This window comes from Heptranchias perlo, chromosome 14, assembly GCF_035084215.1.
Source record: "Heptranchias perlo isolate sHepPer1 chromosome 14, sHepPer1.hap1, whole genome shotgun sequence".
Lineage (NCBI taxonomy): Eukaryota > Metazoa > Chordata > Chondrichthyes > Hexanchiformes > Hexanchidae > Heptranchias > Heptranchias perlo.
Window position 1 is genome coordinate 11,304,791 of NC_090338.1, and position 23,126 is coordinate 11,327,916.

A 23,126-nucleotide genomic window follows, 5' to 3' on the forward strand; every position below is an offset into this window, starting at 1 on the left:
ATAAAAGATTGTTATGCATGATAAGGGCTCATGGAGTTGGCGGCAATATATTAGCATGGATAGAGGATTGGCTAATGGACAGAAAACAGAGAGTAGGAATAAACGGGTCATTTTCAGGTTGGCAAGCTGTAACTAGTGGGGTAACGCAGGGATCAGTTCTTGGGCCTCAGCGACTTACAATCTATATTAATGACTTAGATGAAGGGACCGAGTGAAATGTATCCAAGTTTGCTGATGATATAAAGGTAGATGGGAAAGTAAACTGTGAGGAGGACACAAGGAGTCTGCAAGGGATATAGACAGGTTAAGTAAGTGGGCATGAAGGTGCCAGATGGAGTATAATGTGGGGAAATGTGAGGTTATTCACTTTGGTGGGAGGAATAGAAAAGCAGAATATTTTTTATATGGTGAGAAATTATTGGTGTTCAGAGAGATCTGGGTGTCCTCATACAAGAAACACGGAAAGTTAGCATGCAGGTACAGCAAGCAATTAGAAAGGTAAATGGCATGTTGGCCTTTATTGCAAGGGGGTTGGAGTACAAGAGTAAGGAAGTCTTGCTACAATTGTACAGGGCTTTGGTGAGACCACACACCTGGAGTACTGTGCGCAGTTTTGGTCTCCTTATCTAAGGAAGGAGGTACTTACCTTAGAGGCGGTGCAACGAAGGTTCACTAGATTGATTCTTGGGATGAAAGGGTTGTCCTATGAGGAGAGATTGAGTAAAGTAGGCTTATACTGTCTGGAGTTTGGAAGAATGAGAGGTGATCTCATTGAAACATATAAGATTCTGAGGGGGCTTGACAGGATAGATGCAAAGAGGTTGTTTCCCCTGGCTGGAGAATCCAGAACCAGGGGCTTCGTCTCAGGATAAGGGGTCAGTCATTTAAGACTGAGAGGAGGAGGAATTTCTTCACTCAGAGAGTTGTGAATCTTTGGAATTCTCTACCCCAGAGGGCTGTGGCTAGGAACATAAGAACATAGGAACAGGAGTAGGCCATTCAGCCCCTCGTGCCTGCTTCACCATTTGATAAGATCATGGCTGATCTGTGATCTAACTCCATATACCTGCCTTTGGCCCATATCCCTTAATATCTCAGATTTAAATTTAGCAATTGAGCTAGTATCAATTGCCGTTTGCGGAAGAGAGTTCCAAACTTCTACCACCCTTTGTGTGTAGAAATGTTTTCTAATCTCGCTCCTGAAATGTCTGGCTCTAATTTTTAGACTGTGCCCCCTACTCCTAGAATCCCCAACCAGCGGAAATAGTTTCTCTCTATCCACCCTATCTGTTCCCCTTAATATCTCATAAACTTCGATCAAATCACCCCTTAACCTTCGAAACTCGAGAGAATACAACCCCAATTTGTGTAATCTCGCCTCGTAACTTAACCCTTGAAGTCCGGGTATCATTCTAGTATATCTACGCTGCACTCCCTCCAAAGCCAATATGTCCTTCCGAAGGTGCGATGCCCAGAACTGCTCACAATACTCCAGGTGCGGTCTAACCAGGGTTTTGTATAGCTGCAGCATAACTTCTGCCCCCTTGTACTCTAGTCCTCTAGATATTAAGGCCAGCATTCCATTAGCCTTCTTGATTATTTTCTGCACCTGTTCGTGACACTTCAATGATCTATGTACCTGAACCCCTAAGTCCCTTTGGACATCCACTGTTTTTAACTTTTTACCATTTAGGAAGTACCCTGTTCTATCCTTTTTTGATCCAAAGTGGATGACCTCACTTTTGTCTGCATTGAATTCCATTTGCCACAGTTTTGCCCATTCACCTTACCTATCAATATCGCTTTGTAATTTTATGTTTTCATCTACACTGCTTACAATGCCACCAATCTTTGTGTCATTGGCAAACTTAGATATGAGACTTTCTATGCCTTCATCTAAGTCGTTAATAAATATTGTGAATAATTGAGGCCCCAAGACAGATCCCTGCGGGACTCCACTAGTCACATCCTGCCAATGTGAGTACCTACCCATTATCCCTACTCTCTGTCACCTTTCAATCAGCCAACTTCCTAACCAAGTCCGTACTTTTCCCTCGATTCCATGGGCTTCTATCTTAGCTAACAGTCTCTTATGTGGGACCTTATCAAATGCCTTCTGGACGTCCATATAAATAGCATCCATGACATTCCCCTGTCCACTACTTTAGACACCTCTTCAAAAAATTCAATCAGGTTTGTCAGGCACGACCTACTTTTCACAAATCCATGTTGGTTCTCTCCGATTGAATGAAAATTCTCGAGGTGTTCAGTCATCCTATCCTTAATTATAGACTCCAGCAATTTCCCCACAACAGATGTTAGACTAACTGGTCTATAATTCTCCGGTTTCCCTCTTTCTCTTTTCTTAAAAAGCGGAGTGACGTGCAATTAGTTTTCTTGGGATTTCCGGCATGCTATCCTCTCGTTCAACATGTCCACCATTTCCCCATTGTCAATGACAATATCCCCACTTTCAGTTTTTAAGGGGCCAACAATGCTCCTGACCACCCTCTTTTTTCCGAATATAACTATAATATTTCTACGTATTGGTTTTGATAACCCTTGCAAGTTTCTATTTATACTCTCTTTTTGTAGCTCTTACTGTCTGTTTTGTGACCCTTTGTTGATCTTTGTATCTTTCCCATTCGCCAGGATCTGTGCCATTTTTTTGCCTTTTTGTATGCCCTTTCCTTATGTCTTATACTGTCCCTTACCTCTTTAGTTGTCCATGGCTGCTTTTTTTGGCAAGTAGAGTTCTTGCCCCTCAGGGGTATAAACCGAGTGGGACCTTATCAAATGCTGAGTCATTAAGTACTTTGAAGACTGAGATCGATAGATTTTTGGACTCTAAGGGAATCAAGGGATATGGGGATCAGGCAGGAAAGTGGAGTCGAGGTAAAAGATCAGCCAAGATTTTATTGAATGGTGGAGCAGGCTCGAGGGGCCGTATGGCCTACTCATAGAGTCATAGATTTATACAGCACAGATAGAGGCCCTTCGGCCCATCGTGTCCGCGCCGGCCATCAAGCCCTGTCTACTCTACTCCTGCTCCTATTTCTTATGTTTGTTACGTCATGAAAGATGCTATATAAATCTAAGTTAATTCATAATTTTCTGACTGCAAGTTCTTTCTTTTCCAAGAATCAACCTATTACCACTTGAAATAGTTTGCACTACTTGCTTCAGATCACTTTCCCTGATAACACATTCAACAAGTTTATTACATTTTGATTGCAAAAGTTCCATCTGCCTCACCTTCCTGCTCCGAAATTTCTAGTTTTAGACGAGTGTTTTCTGGTGTATTAATTCTTCACCCATGTGATTAACTTGCCCGGATCAAACTTATCAATTCATTTCAGCATTATAAAAGCTGACAAAGCTTGGTATGTTTCTGCTGAATGTTTACTCATACTCCATGGAATATCAGCCTTGAGGAGACAAATGTTAGATTTGTACAATACAAATTGTACAGTCTAAGTGGGTGGAATTATTGCTAGTTTTCATAGACAACAAACCACATTTACTTCGTTCCTTGTTTCAATGCATAAAGAACCTCTAGCATGCCTGACATGAGGCAGTTACGTTTATTTCCAAAATAAAAGAGTCAGGAAAACTGATTTCAGTTTGAGTAAGGCACTATGCCAAAGATTTTCCTCTCTTATCGTGTGCGCACTGCAACTGAAGGAAATCAATCAACCAACCTCCTCTTTCGGTCCGAATAACCCAGTCGCACAGCTTCCCAATCCAGTTAAATGTGGACTTCCAGTTTGTACTTACCTTAACTCTTTCCGTGTCTTGAACGAGTTTACTTATCCGGGCACAATCAGGCTCTATGCTTATTTAGCAGGACAAATGTAAGGAATCTTGCAACACCAGGTTATAGTCCAACAGTTTTATTTGAAAATCACAAGCTTTCGGAGATTATCTCCTTCGTCAGGTGAGTGAGTTGAGCATATGCGATTTGAGAACCTTTCACTCACTCACCTGACGAAGGAGATAATCTCCGAAAGCTTGTGATTTTCAAATAAAACTGTTGGACTATAACCTGGTGTTGTAAGATTCCTTACATTTGTCCACCCCAGTCCATCACCGGCATCTCCATATTTAGCAGTAGGCAGACGAATTTGGTGCACCTTATGACTCCAAGACCGACCTTGTCATGTTTGGGTGAAATCATGTCAATTGCAGATCTTAAGGAAACAACAACAACTTGCATTTATATAGCATCTTTGACATAGTAAATCATCCTAAGGAGCTTCACAGGAGCGACTGTCAAACAAAATATGACACCAAGCCACATAAGGAGATATTATGACAGGTGACCAAAAGCTTGGTCAAAGAGGTAGGTAGAATAAAAGAACTTGCATTTTTATAGCACCTTTTATGTCCTGAAGACGCCACAAAGCACTTCACAGCCCAACTAAGTGCAATGTTATAAGCAAATGCGGCAGCCAATTTGCACGCAGCAAGGTCCCACAAACAGCAATCGGACAAATGAACTGTTAATCTGTTTTCAGTGGCATTGGTTGGGGAATAAATATTGGCCAGGACACCGGGCAGAACTCCCCTGCTCTTCTTCGAATAGCAATACGACAACAAATTACCCCAAGGATTGTAACAGTTAGCCCCAAAACTGATATTAGACTAACTGATCTGTAGTTATCTTATTTCTCTTCCTGTCCCTTTTTGAACAAAGGTATTATGTCTTTCATCTTTCAACAGCCTGGGAAGACTAAGGGAGATAAGGAGATCCACTTTTGAAGTGCTGGGAAAGAATAAATTAAAGTAAGAGATGGTACAATGAATTTGATTTCAATGCAGTGGGAATGAAAGGATAATATGTATAGTATAGATCTTTTAAAGAGACAAATGCCTGACTTAAAATAGTGCACGAAATAATATATGAACACATTGAGCAACTGTATGCTATTACATACTTAGTAACACTACAGAAATACAGAATAATAGATGGCTGGGAGGTGGCTCATAAGGCTGCAATTCAGTCTCAGAATGCATGAAACATGGTAGTGAAACTCAGGCTGTTTCTGAACATCAAGAAGCAGGATCTCCAAAGCAACCCGAGGCCCCAGAACATCATGCAAATCGGAACCTCAGAGAATGGTTTGAAGGTTCTGATCAATCAGAAACTTTTGAACCCCCAAACCAATTGGAACCCCCAAACCAACTGGAACCCCCAAACCAACCGGAGCTCCCAAACCAATTGGAACCCCCAAACCAACTGGAACCCCCAAACCAATTGGAACCCCCAAACCAACCGGAGCCCCTAAACCAACCGGAGCTCCCAAACCAACCGGAACCCCCAAACCAACCGGAGCCCCCAAACCAACCGGAACCCCCAAACCAACCGGAACCCCCAAACCAACCGGAACTCCCAAACCAACCGGAACCCCCAAACCAACCGGAACACCCAAACCAACCGGAACCCCCAAACCAACCGGAACTCCCAAACCAACCGGAACCCCCAAACCAACCGGAGCCCCCAAACCAACCGGAACCCCCAAACCAACCGGAACCCCCAAACCAACCGGAACCCCCAAACCAACTGGAACCTCCAAACCAACCGGAAACCCCAAACCAATCGGAGCTCCCAAACCAATCGGAACTCCCAAACCAACTGGAACCTCCAAACCAACCGGAAGCCCCAAACCAATCGGAACTCCCAAACCAATCGGAACCCCCAAACCAACTGGAACCTCCAAACCAACCGGAAACCCCAAACCAATCACAATCATAACCCCATTAGAACCCTCATACTAATTAGAATCTCCACCCCAATCACAGCCCCATGATTGAAATGCAGTCTTACTCCTCAGTAATCTTTATTAGGTATAATGTATATTTGAAACATATTAAAACTAGAAAAAAATAATGCTTCTCAGAGGAAGAAAAATGTCTGTTGCCATAGTTTAAAAAAATACTCACTCTGCAAGTTGTGCGGTAACCTATTATCCATTCCGTCAGAGAGTTAATGATGAAATTACAAAGGAGAAAGGGAATAATTACATATTAATGTTTGACCGGAAGGATAATCAATATCAAATGACAAATGCACGGCCTGTAACTTATTGTCTTTCCAGAGCATTTCACTTTTATTAGCTGTGCTCCAGACAAGCTTTCAAAGTATTTATCATTTTCACCTTCTTCAATTTTCTGCCCTCCTCTCTGAGGTCCTGAGCCCTGCTAGGATACGTTTTCACACACGTTGATCCAGTACCTCACCCAAGTGGAAGCTTGGACATGCTGTTCAACCATGGTGAGCATCAAAGCTAAGCCTGATTCTGCTCTTACCCAGTGTGCATGTCTGGGGCTAGTTTATCATCTTTACAGCCTGGGTGTTAAGCATTCATTTCAGTCGAAGAAAAACTTGGCAGCTTCAGTTAAAACTCCTCCCTATCTCTATAGCCTCTTCCAGCCTTACAACCCTCCGCGATCTCTGAGCTGCTCCAATTCTGGCCTCTTGCGCATCGCCGAATTTCATCACTCCACCATTGGCGGCCGTGACTTCAGCTGCTCACTCACTAAACTCTGGAATTCCCTCCCTAAACCTCTCCGCCTCTCTACCTCTCTCTCTCCTCCTTTAATATGCTCCTTAGAACCTACCTCTTTGAGCAAGCTATAGGTCACCAGTCCTAATATCTCCTTATGTGGTTTGGTGTCAAATTTTGTTTGATAATGCTCCTGTGAAGCGCCTTGGGATGCTTTACTACGTTAAAGGCGATATATAAATGCAAGTTGTTGTTGTCAAGTGATCCTACCCGACAAATTTTCCTACCTGCACTTTGCCCAGTGTTGAAATTGGATAGCCAGGTGGTGAAGGAGAGAATACTAGAGCCTGGTCTTCAGTTGCTTCCAAGCCTTTATTCACAGAGCTCCACATTACATACACCACACCCTAGATAAGCTCTCTTATATATGGATACAAGAGAGCCCCCAATTGATACACACCACCCGAATACAATTAACACTAATTTATATAAATCACATGGATACAATTAACAGATTCCCTTCTCTCTCTTTAAATAAAAAAAATCTTTATATATACACAATACAAACAAAAATTTTAAAAATCAATACCTTCCATACTCTGAACAACTTTTACTCTTCAAAGCATTCCATTGTGAGGTGACCCTTCTCCAGGAGTCCTAATAATTTCTTCGTACATGTACTTCTTTTAGTAAAACAATCCGACAGTCGGTGGCTTGAATTCACCCGTTTAATTTTAGAGATTTCCTTTCTCTCCAACATTTGTTTCAAGCCAGCAAGGTCAATCCGTAATCTTTTCTCACTCACATTTTTAGTAGAGTGAACATTATCCCACAATGAATGATTGTCTACATAACATTCACTGGGTATACTATCTTCAGTACACCCATTGTACAGGATGTCACTCAAAATATTGGCCAAATAGAATCCCATATCCACTGCATCGACAAGAGCCGGTGTTTCAGCAGTCAGAGTACTTTTAACAACCCTTTTTTATTTTCTTAGCTTCCCAAGCTAAAGGACAACATTTCTCATTCTCACCCATAAGAAACACTATGAAACCAGCTGGACTGGAATACCCATCAGGAAGATTAGCATGTGAAGCATTGCTAAAGATAATTAGCTTCATTTTCTTTGGGTCACCTAAGGATGGGAATTTATGTATGCATTTATCTATATTTAATATTGGTAATATTTTATTTGCCCTTAAAACATTCTCTACTATGGGGTGTTTCATCGAAGCACTTAACTCCAACACATCAAAACGAGCATCTGGTCTAGTCTGAGTGCAGAACCAGTTCAACTGACCAATCGAGCTTCGTAATTGCTCAGTTTCTTCTTTAGATATAATATCACCTCTCTGTGACGACCGAGTACGATTCACCGGGACGGGAGTAACACTCTCTAAATAGGATTGTTGATTTAAAGTTATACCAGACCCACTCTGCTTAATATCTAAACCGATATATTTAAAAGCCCCACAGGCCTAACTCCCAATTTTAAATTCTGCTCTGATCTTGTTAATGACGAATTTCTCAAATTCAGCAATACCATCCCGTAAAATTTTGGAGTCTATTATTAAGGAGACAGTAGCGGAACATTTGGATAAACATAATTTAATAGGACAAAGTCAGCATGGCTTTACGAAGGGAAAGTCATGTCTGACAAATTTGCTTGAGTTCTTTGAGGACATAACGTACAGGGTGGATAAAGGGGAACCAGTGGACGTAGTGTATTTAGACTTCCAGAAGGCATTCGACAAGGTGCCACATAAAAGATTATTGCTCAAGACAAAGAATCACTGGATTGGGGGTAATATTCTGGCATGGGTGGAGGATTGGTTATCTAACAGGAAGCAGAGAGTTGGGAAAAATGGTTCATTCTCGGACTAGCAACCAGTAGCCAGTGGTGTTCTGCAGGGGTCAGCGCTGGGTCCCCAACTTTTTACAATCTATATTAACGATTTGGAGGAGGGGACCGAGTGTAACATATCAAAGTTTGCAGATGGTACAAAGATGGGAGGGAAAGTAGAGAGTGAGGAGGACATAAAAAACCTACAAGGGGATATAGACAGGCTGGGTGAGTGGGCGGAGATTTGGCAGATGCAATACAATATTGGAAAATGTGAGGTTATGCACTTTGGCAGGAAAAATCAGAGAGCAAGTTATTATCTTAATGGCGAGAAACTGGAAAGTACTGCAGTACAAAGGGATCTGGGGGTCCTAGTGCAAGAAAATCAAAAGCTTAGTATGCAGGTGATCAAGAAGGCCAACGGAATGTTGGCTTTTATTGCTAGGGGGATAGAATATAAAAACAGGGAGGTATTGCTGCAGTTATATAAGGTATTGGTGAGACCGCACCTGGAATACTGCATACAGTTTTGGAGTCCATACTTAAGAAAAGACATACTTGCTCTCGAGGCAGTACAAAGAAGGTTCACTCGGTTAATCCCAGGGATGAGGGGGTGGACATATGAGGAGAGGTTGAATAGATTGGGACTCTACTCATTGGAGTTCAGAAGAATGAGAGGCGATCTTATTGAAACATATAAGATTGTGAAGGGTCTTGATCGGGTGGATGCGGTAAGGATGTTCCCAAGGATGGGTGAAACTAGAACTAGGGGGCATAATCTTAGAATAAGGGGCTGCTCTTTCAAAACTGAGATGAGGAGAAACTTCTTCACTCAGAGGGTAGTAGGTCTGTGGAATTTGCTGCCCCAGGAAGCTGTGGAAGCTACATCATTGAATAAATTTAATTCAGAAATAGACTGTTTCCTCGAAGTAAAGGGATATGACATGTAAAGGGAATTAGGGCTTATGGGGAGCGGGCAGGAAATTGGACATGAATTTAGATTTGAGGTTAGGATCAGATCAGCCATGATCTTATTGAATGGTGGAGCAGGCTCGAGGGGCCGATTGGCCTACTCCTGCTCCTATTTCTTATGTTCTTACAAGAAATCATCAACATGCATCATGAAGATGCCTGCAAGTTTTCCGTTATGCTACCAATAAAACATTGCAGGATCTACTTTTAGTTGAACACAAGCTATTTTCAGCAAAACAGATCTCACCAAAAAATACCACACCCTGGAAGCATCATTCAGGCCATAGATTCATTTTTTTTTTAGTTTCCATAGTTTTCCTTCCGCATCTACTGCCTCTTTAGGCAGTTTCAGAAACACTTCTCTCTGAAAAATATCGCCCTGCAGAAATGTGGCTTTTATGTCATTTGACCTACACTCCCGTGAATAGGTTGCCAAAAGATTTTTAAGATTACCTTTGCAACAGTGGGAGAATCTACTCGAACATCTGTATCACCCAGTTTCTCTTCAAAACTCCTAGCTACCAACCTCGCTTTCGCCTTATAGGACCCATCTGCAGAGACTTTTTTTCAGTGGAAAGCCATCCTCTGCTATCATGTTAGAACCTGGTCTTCAGTTGCTTCCAGGCCTTTATTAACAGAGCTCCACATTACACACACCACACTCTAGATAAACTCTCATATATAGATACAAGAGAGCCCCCAATTGATACACACCAGCTGAATACAATTAACACTAATTGATATAAATCACATGGATACAATTAACACCCAAGTGATGCTTAACGACCTGGCAGTAAAGATGGAAATCTACCCAACGGAATTGCCAACAGACTTCGATGCGGATTGCAAGAGCTCCAAACAGAAACGGGTGGGAACTTTATGTGTATACCAATCTCAGCTGGATGTAAATGCTCCCACGGCACTATTCGAGGAACAGCAGGGGATTTCCCCTGGTGACCTGACCAAGATTGATCTCTTGACCAACATCGCTGAAATAGATCAACTGGTTATTTATCTCATTGCTTTTTGTGGGACCTTGCTGTGTGCAAATTGGCTGCCGTGTTTCCTACAATACAACAGTGACTACACGTCTACTGCACAGCCCTCATCTATCTTCTTGGTTACCCCTTCAAAAAACTCAATCAAATTCGTGAGACATGATTTTCCTCTCACAAAACCATGCTGACTGTTCCTAATCAGTCCCTGCCTCTCCAAATGCCTGTAGATCCTGTCTCTCAGAATACCCTCTAACAACTTACCCACTACAGATGTCAGGCTCACCGGTCTGTAGTTCCCAGGCTTTTCCCTGCTGCCCTTCTTAAACAAAGGCACAACATTTGCTACCCTCCAATCTTCAGGCACCTCACCTGCAGCTGTTGATGATTCAAATATCTCTGCTAGGGGACCCGCAATTTCCTCCCTAACCTCCCATAACGTCCTGGGATACATTTCATCAGGTCCCGGAGATTTATCTACCTTGATGCGCGTTAAGACTTCCAGCACCTCCCTCTCTGTAATATGTACACTCCTCAAGACATCACTATTTATTTCCCCAAGTTCCCTAACATCCATGCCTTTCTCAACCGTAAACACCGATGTGAAATATTCATTTAGGATCTCACCCATCTCTTGTGGTTCCGCACATTGATGACCTTGTTGATCCTTAAGAGGCCATACTCTCTCCCTAATTACTCTTTTGCCCTTTATGCATTTGTAGAAGCTCTTTGGATTCTCCTTTGCCTTATCTGCCAAAGCAATCTCATGTCCCCTTTTTGCCTTCCTGATTTCTCTCTTAATTCTACTCCGGCAATCTCTATACTCTTCAAGGGATCCACTTGATCCCAGCTGCCTATGCATGTCATATGCCTCCTTCTTCTTTTTGACTAGGGCCTCAATCTCCCGAGTCATCCAAGGTTCCCTACTTCTACCAGCCTTGCCCTTCACTTTATAAGGAATGTGCTTATCCTGAACCCTGGTTAGCACACTTTTGAAAGCCTCCCACTTACCAGACGTCCCTTTGCCTGCCAACAGACTCTCCCAATCAACTTCTGAAAGTTCCTGTCTAATACCATCAAAATTGGCCTTTCCCCAATTTAGAATTTTAACTTTTGGGCCAGACCTATCATTCTCCATAGCTATATTAAAACTAATGGAATTATGATCACTGGTCCCAAAGTGATCCCTCACTAACACTTCTGTCACCTGCCCTTCCTTATTTCCCAAGAGGAGGTCAAGTTTTGCCCCCTCTCTCGTCGGGCCGTCCACATACTGAATGAGAAATTCCTCCTAAATACACTCAACAAATTTCTCCCCATCCAAGCCCCTAATGCTATGGCTGTCCCAGTCAATGTTGGGAAAGTTAAAGTCCCCTACTATTACCACCCTATTTTTCTTGCAGCTGTCTGTAATCTCCTTACATATTTGTTCCTCAATTTCCTGTTGACTATTTGGGGGTCTGTAGTACAATCCTATCAAAGTGATCTCTCCCTTCTTATTTTTCAGTTGTACCCATATAGACTCAGTGGGCGAACCCTCAGATATATCCCCTCTCACTACTGCCGTGATGTTCTCCCTAATCAAGAACGCAACTCCCCCTCCTCTCTTACCTCCTGCCCTATCTTTCCTATAGCATCTGTACCCTGGAACATTGAGCTGCCAGTCCTGCCCCTCCCTTAGCCATGTTTCAGTAATAGCTATAACATCCCAGTCCCATGTACCCATCCATGCCCTGAGTTCATCTGCCTTGCCTATCAGACTTATTGCATTGAAATAAATGCAGTTTAATCTAGACTTCCCTTGGTCTTTGCCCTGCTTTCTCAGACCATCTGTCCGGTCATGTACTGCCTTTTGTTTCTATCACCACTTTACTTCCCACTGACTTCCTGCATCGGTTCCCATCCCCCTGCCACATTAGTTTAAACCCTCCCCAACAGCACTAGCAAACACTCCCCCTAGGACATTGGTTCCAGTCCTGCCCAGATGCAGACCGTCCAATTTGTACTGGTCCCACCTCCCCCAAAACCGGTTCCAATGGCCCAGGAATTTGAATCCCTCCCTCTTGCACCATCTCTCAAGCCACGTATTCATCCTAGCTATCCTGTCATTCCTACTCTGACTAGCCCACGGCACTGGTAGCAATCCTGAGATTACTACCTTTGAGGTCCTACTCTTTAGTTTAACTCCTAACTCCCTCAATTCAGCTTGTAGGACCTCATCCAGTTTTTTACCTATATCGTTGGTACCTATATGTACCATGACAACTGGCTGTTCACCCTCCCCCTCCAGAATGTCCTGCAGCCGCTCCGAGACATCCCTGACCCTTGCACCAGGGAGGCAACATACCATCCTGGAGTCTCGGTTGCGTCCGCAGAAACGCCTGTCTATTCCCCTTACAATCGAGTCCCCTATCACTATAGCTCTGCCACTCTTTTTCCTGCCCTCCTGTGCAGCAGAGCCAGCCACGGTGCCATGAACCTGGCTGCTGCCACCTTCCCCTGGTGAGCCATCTCCCACAACAGTATCCAAAACGGTATACCTGTTTTGGAGGGAGATGACCGCAGGGGACCCCTGCACTGCCTTCCTACTCTTCCTCTGTCTGTTGGTCACCCATTCACTATCTCCCTCAGTAATTTTTATCTGTGGTGTGACCAACTCACTGAACGTGCTATCCACGACTTCCTCTGCATCGCGGATGCTCCAAAGTGAGTCCATCCGCAGCTCCAGAGCCGTCAAGCGGTCAAACAGTAGCTGCAGCTGGACACACTTCCCGCAGGTGAAGGAACCAGGGACACAGGAAGGATCCCTGAATTCCCACATCCCACAAGAGGAACATGACACGGCTCTGGGATCTCCTGCCATGACTTAACCCTTAAGTTAGCTTAACAACAACTACAATGTCAAGAGAAAAAAAAAGGAAAGAAGAACTACTTACCAGTCACCAGCCACTCGCTTACCTGTTGGCTGTGACTTCGTGCCTCCAGCAGCTGCAGTAGCTCGATCCTCCTCCTAAACAATCAGCTACTCACCAATCAGCTGCTTCCCTTCTACTGACGTCACTTTGGGGGGTTTTTTCTCTCTCCCTCACCCTCGTGCTAGGCCGCTCCTCTGCTCCGCCGCCTCAGCTGATCCTGTGCTCCTGACTCCCGCCTTTTTATGGGCCGCTCCTCTGCTCCGCCGCCTCAGCTGATCCTGTGCTCCTGACTCCCGCCTTTTTATGGGCCGCTCCTCTGCTCCATCGCCTCAGCTAAGGTCATGAAAGGCGCTATACAAATGCAAGTTCTTTCTTTCTAATTTTGGTCGTGAATTGTGATCTGATGTTGTTGGTTTCCTTGACCTTAAAAGAAAATGAAGTCCAGCCCTTATTGGTAAAGATAATTTCATGTTGCTGGAAGAATGTTTATGGATGACCTTTTATCCATTGATCACAAGTCAGCATGTGGAGCGAAATCCACTCAACTAAGTTTTGCAAATCCTTTTTTTTGAGGCAAAACCAGTGAATAATTGGATTAGATTCAACCATGCGTTCTGCTGTTAGTCTCTGGCCAAATGACTGACCGTTTGTCTGGAATGGAACTCAATGCTTCGTAATAGCCGACTTGGGGTAATGTTATTTGGAACAGAGCACACAAGATTTTTCTTTGCAGATGGCCAAAAATCATTCTAATTTCCCTCTCCACCTGTATAGCAAATCGCATCAGTCATGGTTTTTTGAGTTTTCTTGCGCTGTAGGTATGAATTGCCTTTAATAGGAATGGAGCTGTTCAGAAAGCAGCTCTTAATGCTTGAAGATTAAAATACACCGATAGAAAAGTAAACCTAATGCAGCCTATTTCCGGGGCTGCAAATACAAGATAGTCAATAATAAATCCAATAAGGAATTCCGGAGAAACTTCTTTACTCAGAGAGTGGCTAGAATGTGGAACTCGTTCCCACAAGGAGTAGTTGAGGCGATTTGCATAAATGCATTGAAAGGGATGCTGGATAAACAATGAAGGAGAAAGGAATAGAAGGTTATGCTTATAGGTTGAGATGAAAAGGGGTGGGAGGAGGCTCGTGTGGAGCATAAATGCCAACATGGACCAGTTGGGCCGAATGGCCTGTTTCTGTGCTGTTCATTCTATGTAATTCTATGTAATTTTTACCCATTAGCTTGATATAAACTCAATCGCTTTCCTCTCCTTTTAGTCCTGCTGACAAATATAGGCAGATATGACCTCTGATAACTTAGCCAGTGTTATATTACTAGACCTTGTGTCGGCCCCCTCGCGTTGAAACCTACTTGTAACCAGCTATAAAGAAGTCACCTGACATAAATAGCTCCTGCCAATCTGCTTCAGGGGACAATAAAAATTGCATATACACAATTAACATCTAAGGTTAATGGACCACTAAGTGGCCTGCTTTGTGCTTGAGGGCTACTTTTGTGTTTTACCTCCATTAGCAATGTACCAATTTGCAACAAATTTAAATATCTAATTTAAAGTGACTTTTGGACAGCTAAAGTTTTGAACCTGCATGTTTCAACTAATAGCATTGGAATGCGGCAAGTAGCCCAAGTAACTTGTATTTTATGCTTATGTTTGGAAAAAAAGATCTTGCCACCTTCAAGACCACCTGTCCCACCATGGACAAGATTCATCTCTTGATTGATCTTAAAGGGGATTGATCTTAAAGGGATCTTAAACAAATTAAAGTGTGGCTGAATAATGTGCCTTTGTTCCTCCCATTTCCTTCCCTCTTCTTCTAAAGGCATTGGGGGCAATTTTGACTTGGTACGATAGTGTGAAAAGGGTGATAGCCAACCGTTTTACATCTCCCCCAATTTTTCTTTCCGTTAACTTCAACTGGTCAACCGTCAAAATGATGTTTTTGGCGTCGGGATATGTCCCGCCTTTCACTCACTCCAAATTCTGGTATTGCCCCAGATGGCTCCCACACCCCCAACTCTTTATACACTGTTGTTCCTTTGCCATGAAGCTACGTGTCGCACATTGTGATTTCTGCACACATACCATAACCGGCTATGAGATAGTTAATATTTTACATCAGACTTGGTCCCTATGCTTTCAACCTAAGTGGGAATCAGTAACAATGAGGGAAGGTAAGATTACCAATTGACATAAAAGTCTGGATCGATCCCTGCGCCGGAACGGGTAGGCCCGAACCACATCCGATATTGGGCCTCGGGTCTCATTTGCGAGAAGAGGACTTCAATTTAGGCCCTGGGTGAGGAGGGAAAGAAATCGGGCGATCAGGAAAGGGAGGAAACGATCGGGAAGGGGGGGAGCGGTCGGGAGAAGGGGGGAAGCGATCGGTGGGGAAATTGGGAGGGGGGGGGAATGCAATCTGGAGGATCCAGTAATGGATTTCGTTACAGCAGTGGAGCCTCCTGATCTTCCCGGCTCCACATTCAGGTAAGTATTTTTTGAAAAAGCACTTACTTTTTTGGCGGTCACCTCCTGCGGCCCTTTTAAGGACCGCTAGTTAGGCCGCATGTTGACCACGTTTTACTGAATGCAGCCGGCCCAGCGCCCTTGACAATATGGCGGGAGACGCCCTTCCACTGCGTAATGAGCGCGCGTGCACCCTGCCCGCCATATTGAACACTTGGTCGCACATTTTCCGCTTGAAAAATGGGCACGGCACCATCGAATTTCTAGGCCAAAATGTCTGTTAAAAAAAAAAGTGACAGAAACTTTGTTCTTTGGGACTATACCAAGCTGTCTGTGCTCATTATGTCTATCCATTTCAGTTCAATTTGATACCACAATCCCTCAGGAGAAAAAAACCTTTGTTCGGAAGCTTTACTGCTCCAACAGAAAGTTGCCCTCCAGACTCCTGCCTTAGAAAAATCAGTGTCTCTTATCATTTGTATGCATGATTTATGCTGGAAGGAACATTTTGGCAATGAGAAAGACACATAGCATCTTCTATGCCAAGTTCCTATGGTAGCACAATTTGTTACTGAAGTCAAACTGACTAGAATTAGTAACGGCATATTGGGAGTGAATTGGGAGTGGGAAATAGAATAGTTACTCTGGGCCTTTCCAACCAATTGAGCCGTTTGTGTTAAGTTAATAAGGTTAGCAGCTGGAGGGAGTGGGTAGGTGGGCAAGACAGCCTTGGGCCATGGCAGTTGCCAACCAGTAGGTATCTAAACCATAGGCCTGGTCTGGAATTGTGAAATGTGTGGTCAGCAAGCACCTTATTTGGTGGAGATGTCCTTACCTAGTTGAGAGTTGCAGTGTTGAGTAAGAGAACAATTTTCACTTTACTCCAATAACTTGTTGTAATATGAGTTAAATCCAATTTTATAGAATCATAGAATGATACAACACAGAAGGAGGCCATTTGGCCCATTGTGCCTGTGTTGGCTCTTTGAAAGAGCTATCTATTTAGTCCTACTAGCCTGCTCTTTCCACATAGCCCTGCAAATTTTTCCACTTTATATGTTTATCCGATTCCCTTTTGAAAGTTACTATTGAATCTGCTTCCATCAGGCAGTGCATTCCGGATCATAACAACTCGCTGTGTAAAACATGTTTTCCTCATGTCTCCTCTGGTTCTTTTGCCAATTACCTTAAATCTGTGTTCTCTGGTTACCGACCCTTCTGCCACTAGAAACAGTTTCTCCTTATTTACTCTATCAAAGCCCTTCATGATTATGAACGCCTCTATCAAATCTCCCCTTAACCTTCTCCGCTCAAAGGGGAACAACCTCAGATTCTCCAGTCTCTCCACGTAACTGAAGTCCCTCATCCCTGGTACCATTCTAGTAAATCCCCTCTGCACCCTCTCTAAGGCCTTGACATCCTTTCTAAAGTGAGGTGCCAGAATTGAACACAACACTAGGGCCTAACCAGTGTTTTATAAAGGTTTAGCATTAATTCCTTGCTTTTGCACTCTTTGTCTCTATTTATAAAGCCAAGGGCCCGTATGCCTTTTTAACAGCCTTCTCAACTTGTCCTTCCACCTTCAAAGAGCTGTGTACATACACCCCCAGGTCTCTCTTTCCCTTTAGAATTGTACCATTTAGTTTGTATTGCCTCTCCTCTTTCTTCCTACCAAAATGAATCACTTCACACTTCTTTGCATTAAATTTTATCTGCCATGTGTCTGCCAGTCTGTCTATGTCCTCCTGAAATCTGTTACTATTCTCCTCACTGTTTACTACCTTTCTGAGTTTAGTGTCATCTGCAAACTTTGAAATTATGCCCTGTATACCCAAGTCCAGGGCATTAATATATATAGCAGTGGTCCCAATACTCACCCCTGGGGAACTCCACTGTATACTTCCCTTCAGTCTGAAAAACAACCGTTCACCAACACTCTCTGCTTTCTGTCACTTAGACAATTTTGTATCCACGCAGCAACTGCTCCTTTAATCTCATGAGATTCAATTTTGCTAACAAGTCTATTATGTGGTACATTATCAAATGCCTTTTGAAAGTGTATCTACAAAACTTCAACCCTCTTTGTTATTTCATCAAAGAACTCAATCAAGTTAGTCAAACACGATTTTCCTTTAACAAATCCGTGCTGACTTTCATTTATTAACCCATATTTTTCCGAGTGCCAATTAATTTTGTCCCAGATTAATGTCTCCAAAAGTTTCCCCACCACCCACGTTAGGCTGACCGGCCTGTAATTGCCGGGTTTATCCCTCTCCCCTTTTTTGAACAGGGGTGTAACATTTGCAATCCTCCAGTCCTCCGGCACCATCCCCATATCTAAGGAAGATTGGAAGATTGTGGCCAGACCCTCCGCAATTTCCACCCTTACTTCCCTCAGTAACCCAGGATGCATCCCATCCGGACCGGGTGACTTTTCTACTTTGAGAACTGCCAATTTTTTTAGTCCCTCCTCTTTATCTATTTTTATCCTATCCAATATCACTACTACCACCTCCCTTATTGTGGCATTGGCAGCATCCTCTTCTTTAACGAAGACCAATGCAATATACTCATTTAGTATCTCAGCCATACCCATTGCCTCCACAATAAGATTTCCTAATTGGCTCCACCCTTCCTTTGATTACCCTTTTATTATTTATATGTTTATAAGAGACTTTTGGGTTTACTTTTATGTTACCTGCTAATCTATTCTCATACACTCTCTTTGCCCCTCTTATTTTGTTTTTCAGTTCTCCTCGGTAATTTTTGTATTCAGCTTGGTTCTCTACTGAATTATGAACCCAACATTTATCATAAGTCTCCTTTTTCTATTTTTTAAAAATCTCTACATCTTAAGTCACCAAGAAAGCTCTAGGTTTGGGTGCCCTTCCATTTTCCCTCATGGGAATATGTCTAGTCTGTACCCCAACTATCTCCTCTTTGAAGGCCTCCAATTGCTCATTTATCTGCCAATCTTAGATTCCAATCCATCTGGGTCAGATCCCTTTTCAACTCCATGAAATTAGCCCTCCTCCAGTTGAGCATTTTCACATTTGATTTTTCCTTGTCGTTTTCCATAACTACTCTAAACTTAATGATATTGTGATCACTGTTTCCCAAATGCTCTCCCACTCAAACATGCTCCACATGCCCCACTTAATTCTCCAGAATTAGATCCAGCACTGATTCCTTCCTCGTTGGGCTGGAAAAATACTGGTCAAGAAAGTTCTCTTGTACACATTTCGGAAGTTCCTCCCCCTCTTTGTCCTTTACACTGTTATTTTCCCAGCCTATATTAGGGTAATTGAAATAGAAACAGAAAATGATGGAAATACTCAGCAGGTCAGGCAGCATCTGTGGCGAGAGAAACAGCGTTAACGTTTCAGGTCGATGACTTTCACCAGAACTAGAAGAAGTAAAGATTTAACAATTTTTAAGCAAGGACAAAGCTAATGAAAGGTGGGGTGGGGAAGGGGAGGAAAAGTAAAGGGAAGGTCTGTGATAGGGTGGAGAGCAGGACTGATTAAATGATTCTGTCTTCATCGTATCTATTCAGACGGTGCCACCTTCCACACCAGTGCTTCTGATTTGTCTTCCTTTTTCCTCAACCGAGGATTCCCCTCCACTGTGGTTAACAGGGCCCTCGACCGTGTCCTTCCCATTTCCCACACTTCTGCCCTCACCCCTTCCCCTCCCTCCCAGAACCACAATAGGGTCCCCCATGCCCTCACCTTCCACCCCACCAGCCTCCTCGTTCAACGGATCATCCTCCATCATTTCCACCACCTCCAGCGTGATCCCACCACCAAATGCATCTTCTCCTCCCCTCCGTTATCTCTGGAGGGCCATTTCCCTCCGTAACAGCCTGACCCGCTCTTCCATCACCACAAACATGCACTCCCATTCCCACAGCACCTTCTCGTGCGTGCGTAGGAGATGCAACAACTGGCCTTTCCCCTCCTCCCTTCCCGCTGTCCAGAGCCCCAAACACTCCTTCCAGGTGAAACAGCAATTTACTTGTACTTCTTTCAATTTAGTACACTGTATTCGCTGCTCACATTGTGGCCTCCTCTACAGGCAAAAGGGTATTCACTTTACTGAACGCCTCTGTTCAGGCCGCAAGCATCACCCTAAACTTCGGGTCGCTTGCCATTTTAATTCTCCGACCCAATCCTACTCTGACCTCTCTGTCCTCAGCCTCCTACACCGTTCCAGTGAAGCTCAACGGAAGCTCGAGGAACAGGACCTCATCTTTCGATGAGACACTTTACAACCTTCCGGACTCAACACTGGTTTCAATAACTTCAGCTATTAACCACTGCTCCCATTTCCTGACAGCAGGTGCTGGTAATGGTTCGACAGTTGCCATTGGGTACGGTAGCGTAGTGGTTATATCACTGAACTAGTAATCCTAGAGGTCTTAGACTAATAATCTGGAGTCATGAGTTCAAATCCCACCACAGCAGCTAGGGAAATTTAAATTCAATTAATTAAATAAAATCTGGAATTAAAGTACTAGTGTCAGTAATGGCAGCCATGAAACTACTGGATTGTTTTAAGAAACCCATCTGGTTCACTAATGCCCTTTAGGGAAAGAAACCTGCCTTCCTTACCTGGTCTGGCCTATATGTGACTCCACATCCACAGCAATGTGGTTGATTCTTAATCGCCCTCTGAAATGGCCGAGCAAGCCACCTTTTTAAGAGCAATTAGGGATGGGCAATAAATGCTGGCCATGCCAGTGACACCCACATCCCAGGAACAAATAATAAAAAAAAAATTACAGCTCTTCTAGATGCATCTTTTGTTTCTGTCTTTGTCCCATTACCAGCCTCCTTGTCTTTCACCATCATCCCATTTGTCATTTAATCACTCCTGCCCTCCATCCTATCACAGACCTTCCCTTTGTTCTTTCCTCCCCTCTCCTCCTTTCCTTGGCTCTGTGTTTGCTGAAAAACTGTTAAATCTTTACTTCATCTGGTGCTGACGAAAGGTCATCGACCTAAAACGTTATCTCCGTTTCTCTCTCCACGGGTGCTGCCTCACCTGCTCAGTATTTCCAGCATTTTCGGGTTTTTATTTCAGATTTCCAGCATCCACAGTATTTTGCTTTAGATTTCGGGTAATTCAGGTCCCCATTATCACTACTCTAAAGTTCTTGCATCTTTCTGCAATTTGCCTGCAAATTTACTCCTCTAATATGCTTCCCATTATTTGGTGGCCTATAGTATACACTCAGCAGCATAATAGTTCCTCTATTGTTCCTTAGTTAAACCAAATGGATACTGCCTTTGACCCTTCAACTAGATCATCCCTTTATAATGCTGTAACAGTATCTTTAATCAATACTGCCAATCCCCTCCCTCTTTCCTTCCCTATCTTTTCTGAATAAACTGTAGCCAGGAATATTAAATGCCCATTCCACCCCCCAGTTTGAGCCAGGTCTTCATTACTGCCACTGTATCATAATCCCATGTGGCTACTTGTGCCTGCAACTCACCAACCTTATTTACCACATTTCATGCAATTACAAACATGCACTCTAAACCCACCTTAGTCTGCCTCATATGTCCCCTTGTCTGATCCCTCCTATTTCTGAACTACTCTTTATTCTAATGCTATTTCGTAGAATCGTAGAACCATAGAAATTTACAGTACAGAAGGAGGCCATTCTGCCCATCATGTTTGAGCCGATCGAAAAAGAGCCACCCAGCCTAATCGCACTTTCCAGCTCTTGGTCCGTAGCCTTGTAGGTTGCGGCACTTCAAGTGCACATCCAAGTACTTTTTAAATGCGATGAGGGTTTCTGCCTCTACCGCCTTTTCAGGCAGTGAGTTCCAACCCCCCTCCGCCCTCTGTGCACCTTGTATCTCCTCTCTAATGCTTCATCTTGGTTGCCCATCCCCCTGCCAAATTAGTTTAAACCCACTCCCACAGCACTACTTAACCTCCCCGCGAGGACATTGGTCCCAGCCCTGTTGAGTTGCAACCCGTCCATCTTGTACAGGTCCCTCCTGCCCCAGAACCGGTCCCAATGCCCCAGGAATCTGAAACCCTCCCTCCTGCACCATTCCTCCAGCCACACATTAACCTGTCTTATCTTACTGCTCCTTTACTCACTAGCACGTGACACTGGGAGTAATCCTCAGATTATTACCTTTGAGATCCTGCTCTTAACTTCCTCCCTAGCTCCTGAAACTCTGTCTGTAGGACCTCAACCCTTTTTCTACTTATGTCATTGGTTCCAACATGGACCCCAACTTCTGGCTATTCCCCATCCTCCCTCAAAATGTTCTGCCCCCTCTCAGTGATGTCCTTCACCCTGACACCAGGGAGGCAACACACCATGTGGGACTCACATCGGCGGTTGCAGAAACGCCTGTCCTTTCCTCCTGACTATCGAATCCGCTATGACAACTGTATTTCTACGCTTCACTGTGCCCCCCCACCGCCCCGTGCAGTCATTTGCTCCACGGTGCCGTGGATGTGCTCTAGACTGCACTCCCCCGAGGTGAGGTCACCCTCACCGGTATTCAGCACTGAAAACAGGTTTGAGAGTGCCACACTCCTGCCGACCTTTCCCTACCCTGCCAGATAGCCACCCACTTACTATCCTCTGGAACTCTATGTAGCTGCGGGGTGGCCACCTCCTGGAACGTGCGATCCAGGGAATTCTCAGCCTCCGGTATGCCCTGCAGTGACTCCAGCCGCTCCTCAAGCTCAGCGACCCCGCTTTAATTGAGTAAATAGAGAGAAACTATTTCCACGGGCAGGAAGGTCAGTAACTAGTGGACACAGGTAACTGGCAATAGAACCAGAGGGTAGATGAGGAGAAATATTTTAACACAGCAAGTTTTTATGATCTGGAGTGCGCTGCCTGAAAGGGTGGTGGAAGCAGATTCAATAGTAACTTTCAAAAGGGAATTGGATAAATACTTGAAAAGAAAAATTGCTGGGCTATGGGGAAAGAGCAGGGGAGTAGGACTAATTGGATAGTTCTTTCAAAGAGCTGGCACTGGCACGATGGGCCGAATGTCCTCCTTTTATGATTCTAGGATTCCCCAAGCTGGTGTGCATCAACCCCATTCTGGTTCGAAAGAACAAGGGTTTTTTTTTCAGGAACAGGAGAAACAGATTTGACCCAATAAGACCGACCTCACCCACCCCCTTTCCTCTCACACCCCTGAGCCCTGTCCATCTCCAGAGAGAAGCTTAATTGCCACTTGATTTATGCTCTTTCTTTAAATGGCCTTCCTGGATCAATTATTTCACAAGTTTATTACCTTTTGGATGGAAAAAGTTCTAACTAAGTTCCCTTCTTACTTTATTCTTATTTGAACTTTTTTTTGCCAAAACGAGCAATGTGCCTCAATGAACTTTATGAATTCTGTTCATAAACCTGAGAAA